The sequence below is a fragment of the Rhamphochromis sp. 'chilingali' genome, assembly GCF_963969265.1.
Source record: "Rhamphochromis sp. 'chilingali' genome assembly, chromosome: 21".
Lineage (NCBI taxonomy): Eukaryota > Metazoa > Chordata > Actinopteri > Cichliformes > Cichlidae > Rhamphochromis > Rhamphochromis sp. 'chilingali'.
The window spans coordinates 14,677,408-14,683,188 of record NC_137949.1 but is presented as its reverse complement, the minus strand read 5'-3'; the positions used below and the strand labels follow the sequence as shown (position 1 = coordinate 14,683,188).

The 5,781-nt window shown below is 35.2% G+C and overlaps 1 long non-coding RNA gene across 2 annotated transcripts; it reads left to right on the top strand.

Moving 5' to 3' along the window:
• The first annotated feature begins 1,637 nt into the window (after nt 1–1,637).
• LOC308389759 lies at nt 1,638–3,885 on the top strand. 2 transcript variants are annotated; one of them, XR_013970324.1, is made up of 5 exons: nt 1,638–1,699; nt 2,347–2,412; nt 2,763–2,921; nt 3,374–3,466; nt 3,725–3,885. It is a non-coding gene; the product is annotated as an uncharacterized lncRNA (long non-coding RNA). The 2 variants fall into 2 exon arrangements; XR_013970325.1 differs by lacking the exon at nt 1,638–1,699 and having other exon boundaries at nt 2,201–2,412.
• The last annotated feature ends 1,896 nt before the right edge of the window (nt 3,886–5,781 follow it).

Here is a 5,781-nt window from a genome sequence, read left to right as displayed (position 1 = left end):
TGGCAGGTCATAATGATGTTTCCAGGCTCTCTCTATCTCCTCCTCCTCTCCTTCCATGTAACTCCTGTGTGTGTCTGTTTAACTAGGACAAGGACATCCAGAGACAAAGTAGTGCTTATTAGTGTCCTGTCCTGAACACACACATGCGCACACATGCAGTGCCACTGTCTCCTGCCTGAAGGTGACTGTGGGAGATGAGAGGAACCACTCATTTTGTTAGAGTTACCTCCTGTTTTATCAGATAAGTACAGGCCATCCTGATGTCACAGTGGGGAAGGACACTGGCATGGTTACAGTCACATTTTAAAGTAGTGCTAGGGCTTCTGGACAGTTTCCATTTTTTTTTCTTGCAACGTAATTGTTAAAATCAAACATTAATCTTTTTTTTTTAAAAAGCACGAGGCATATAAGTTTTAAAATAAATATATATAAAAAAATAAAATTATGACCACTGGACAGACTGAATTTTTCTATTTTTATTGTCTATATGAGGGACTAAATATGATTGATCTCCAATGTGGTGGTGACAACTTTGACTGCAGTCTGGGTTGTCGATGTGTTGCAGCTGTGCTGCAGTGATTTTCTCAGTGGTTTTTAGTACGCCCATACAGAGTTTGTTATATGCCCATGTGAATGTCGCTGACATGTACTGTCAACACACCATTGAGAGCACAGAAGAAGAAATTCACAAGAAATTTCTGAGGCAGATACACTTTTCTCTTTTAAAAAAAAATGTTTTTCAAGTAGAAGAGGTCCTGTTGAGCTTCCCTAATCACTAAGACAGTATTGGTGCTTGAGGACATTTCTTTAGTTAGAGTCAGTGCAGGAACTTGATGAAGGTGATCTTCTCTCTCTGTTCAGTTTGATTATGTTCCAATTTAATCCACTGTTAATATCAAATGTAATTCTCTAGCCTGCCTTTCTTACAACTACCTCAATACGCCATGCCACCACACTGGCCTCCCATCTGCCATCAGCTCACTTTGACACACTCAGATGCAGCCAATCTGGTGCCAGTCCTCAGCTTAATTCCTTAACCATCTATTCATTCTAATTATTGCAAACTGAGTATTTGCGATAACAAACTACAACATTGCCCACCTGTGTTGTTTATCTGCTGCTTTTGGTCAAAAAGAAGAAAATGGATAAGAAAAAAAGATTTTAATCAGCAATCCAGCAACTTTTTTTAAGCTCCATGGGTCAGTCCCATAAATCCTAGAAAAAATGCTTCCCATAATATAACCATAACAGCTTCTATTATTCTATTATCTTTGACTCATACCCAAAGGTTAGGTCAGACTTGGTGAGAAATCACTCAAGAATGGACCACAACAAGCCCTTACTACACTCAAAAAAATGAATGAGGTGGATTGTTCAGTGTATATTAAATATTTATTTTCATTTTACTTAAAATATATGTTTTTGTTAAGTTAACATATGTTTTTCTAATCAAGTCTATGTAATTGTGTCTATTATTCAACGTACATAATACTAATGTGTTACTTGATGGCATAACATTTAAGTCAAGTCAATTAGGATCGATATACCTTGTATATCCACAAGGTGGCAGTAATGCAAAAACAGTTGTAATGAACCGCGAAGAACAAGAAGGTTTCACGGCTTGGGCCTGCTCATGCGCAAGACTTCAAATTTAACTTAAAAACGTTGTTTTGGCGCCAAGCTGCTGTTTCTTTGAGAGGTAAGACCATTTTTTTCTTTGACTATGTTGTGTAGTATCTATATGTCCAGCATGGTTATATTTTGCGTTTGTCTTACAAGACATGTTATGTCGTTTGCGTGCGCTTGTTCTACATTAGTTTTACTGGGTCCTGGACATGTTTTTTTGTTTTATTAAGGGATTAGCTACAGGGGTTCATGGGGTTATTTTTTCAAGGGGTTATTTTTTCATTTGCTTTCTTGGGATTCCTTTATTGTAATCCAAGAGTCGTAAATATCGAATAGGATAGCAAGGATAGCATAAAGTGACATTTAAAATCCAAAAAGTCAAGGGCGAAAGCCACTGTGACACCATTGTTCTGCTCTATCAGTAATCTGTATTATGTAAAAATGGTCTGTAAATACAGCATGTTTCCTAGCGGAGTTATACATATCAATGTAGTTATAAATTACAGTTTGTTAAATCACACACTTAAGTTTTTAAATAAAATTATTCATGACATATGAGTGGACAGACCTGGTGATAATTGCTTCTATAGAAAGTTAGCACATGGCAGTGTCAATCTCTTGCTTTTCTTCTGAGTAGTATTTTATTTAGTTGTAATTCAAACAATAATTTGCTTCTTGAAATTAAGTAATGAATTTCTTGTTTTACTTTATAAATCTCAGATCCTGCCTTTACCTGCTCCCTCCTATACTGATGTGGTGTATGTGGTACTGCTGAGCTTGTATGTGGTATGTAAACTTTTAAAAACAACACTGTTTTATAAGTTAAGTTTTCTTTAGTGACCCATCCCATGCCCCTGTTATTTCATCTCCAGATCTGAACCACTGTAAAGGTTGCAGTTCAAGGGCCTGAGGTATGAAATTCTTTTCAGATCAGCTGTGATCAATATTTTTTGGAACTTGATAAATAACAATAAAAGCTGTAATGGCTCCATTAGCATTTTGTGTAAATGTTTGTGTTAAAATTATAGCTTTAATGAGGTCTTTCTACATTAGTTTTAGTTATAAACTATGTATATGTGTACATATAGTATGTATATTTACAGTACAGTATGTTGTGTTTGTTGATATGTTTTCAGGTGGAAGCAGAATATGTGAGGGTTACTACTGCTCCACTTGTTCCAAGGCTTTTTACACAACTTGACCAATACACCAGTGACCAGCTCATAAAAGTCTTCAAGAAAAAAGGAGGTGTTGAAGGGAAGAAAATTAGACAAACTTTGGCCCCTGCCACACAGGTGTGTTATTCTGTTGGTAGCAAAATATTATGGCTAATAAGATCATTTTCAAATTTAAACAGCTAGTGTATGGTAGCTGCACAGTGCACTTACATTTATATTAAGCAAGACAAAATTTGGTACTCAAAACGTTGGAAAACTTAAATTACCTAAACATATGTAAAATTTGATCCCTCAATTTAGGTTAAACCAGAAGTGAATGTTTTTATGTTATGTTTTGAATGCAAAAAAGATGATGTATTAGTTTGTCTTTACCTCCATTATGGACATATATAATGTGGTGGAAACCCTGCCCAACAGGTTAACTATTCATGTCCATGTGATGATTAGTTGGTCTTGTGTACATGTCTATCTGTGCAGTGGATATGTCATTCATTTTGCGTATAATGTGAGTTTGTGTCATCCTAAAGTATTTCTGTTCTCTCTTCCTGTATCTCTGCCACTCTCTACAGAAGGAAACTATTGAAAAGGGGAGGGAGTGTGTCCTCAGGGCACTACCTTTTTACCTGAATGAAGACCCAAGCATCCTCTTCAAAGAATAATTGGTTGGTAATTTTAGTTTAGTTTTTTATCTGTATTAAACCAAATTTTGAATAACTTATGTTGTTGCATGTTGTAATGTTGTTGTTGTAATTTGCATGGAATCTGTTTAAATGTTTTGGGAAATCTTCTTGTATACCCAAACTATTTATATTTATTGTTGAATCTGTAGTCTGAAATAGTGGCACACTGGGGTGCATGTTCCTAATATTGTGTTTACTTCATTAAACTGGACGCCATTTTTCTATGTTTTTGTGTCTAAGCTACAGCTGTTCAGAGGGAGCTGGAACAAATTACCCTTGCTATCTTTACCATCGAAAAAGCTGATGCCAGCACTCCTCCAGCCGATGTGGGTATAACCATCTCGGGTGTCCTGCATGACCTGGAAGACCTGGCCTCTGCATGTGCACTCTTAATGGGTGGGACATACGCACTGAATCTCAGTTAACCTCGAGACTGAAAGCTTTCTTTGAAGTACTTCAGAAGCTCTTCCTTTATCTGTATGCCAGCATACTCTTGACCAAGGTACAGATGCTCAAGAATAAACTGAATGAATAAGCCAACCCTTAATTTGGTTGATGAATGTTCTGTCAGATGGACAGAAGTTTTTCGGAGGCTGAATGGGAATAAAATGGTAATTTGTAAATGACAGATAAAGGGAAAATTACATTTAAGAGAAATTTAGAACATTTTGAAAAGTTTGTAAACTACTACAATTTGAGAGATTTTACTCTTGTGGGGGGGCTAGTAAGACACAAACAAAAGTATTGTGATTTAAAGGATTTAATTGAGAGATGATACTGCACCATTGTGCTACATTGTGTGCATTGTAAAGGTAATTGCAATACATATTAAGAATAAGGGTAAGTTAGGAATACAGGATGAATGTATATTTTGCAGACTTTTAAAGACGAACAATTGTTTCCATGTTAAAATGTTTACAACTCAAGCTTTTTGCCCAAGCACTGATAAAATAAACGTTGACAGTGGCAAGTGTTAAATGGTTACTGCTGTGCTGTTGCAAAAAAACTGAACGCTGACAAGCTGTTTTATTGTTAGACCATAATGTTGGCATGTTTTATTAAAGTTTTATTTGGGATGGTGATATAATTTTCTTTGGTTGCTAATATCAGTGGACTATTTATTATTATTATTGTTATTATTATTACATTAATTTTTTTAATTGTGGCTGTTGAGGTGGACACTTCACTTTGCGTGGTTAAAGGAAAGCACTTCATTGGCGTTGTGTTACTGGACTGACCCTAAGCAATCATTGCAAATAGCTACTTTGCTATTCATTTTAGACACTAAAAGAAAAAACACTCCAGACCTTACTAGCATCACATGTGCATAACTCAAGTGTCATCTTATCTTTTTTTTTTTTTTTTTTTGCCTGTCCCGTTTGGCTCTTTTGTCATCAGAATTATTGTCTAAAGGCAAAGAAAGATGCCCAACGGATTTACTTTACCAAATTGAGTGTCATCTTATCAATGTGTTATGTGGTCTTCAATGTTTTTTTTTCTTCTATTTCTGGCAGATACAGACATTTAATTTAAAATCTTGATGTTGCATCTGTCTACATACTGTTAATTACTAACCCTAATGAGCTGTTGTGTTTTATTTTGGACTGGGTTTACACAAATGCTCACTGAATGTGTTGGCAATAAAAGAAATTTTAAAAAATAAGTTGGATGTACTTAATTCATTTGTGTGGAACCTGTTGACAAAATAGATTTATGTAAAACTAATTAGTAAAGCACAAGGTGGCTGAAAATATAATATTTGAATTAATATAACTTAAATTTAACATTTTACTGCCACAAATAAGAAATGTGTTGAAGTAACTAATCTAAACTATCTAACCTGTAAATATATCATCTATGTTCATACAACATAACTTGATTTAGTTAGTCTTAAATATGTCTTGTTAATCTTAAGTAGTTTTTTTAAATTAGATGAACTAAAGATTTTTGCTTTAAACTAACATAATGCAATTTCGTGGAACCTGTTGACAAAATAATTTTAATTAAAGTCAACGTTTCATTTTTTTGAGTGTATGTGAATAAAGCTATACTGACTGTCTGACTGATGGCTCACCTCTGAAGCTTAACCAGTCATGAAGTAGTTTTCCATTGCTCCCCTTGGGTACCTCAGTTACCAGCTCTGTCATTAGCAAAGATCACCTGTCACTCACAGCAGGCATTTGTTACCAATTAAACATCACAGTTTTGTTTAATAAAACTGTGTGTGTGTGTGTGTGTGTGTGTGTGTGACAAAGAGAGACTATCACTGTCATATCAATTAGTGTACCTGTGCAGCT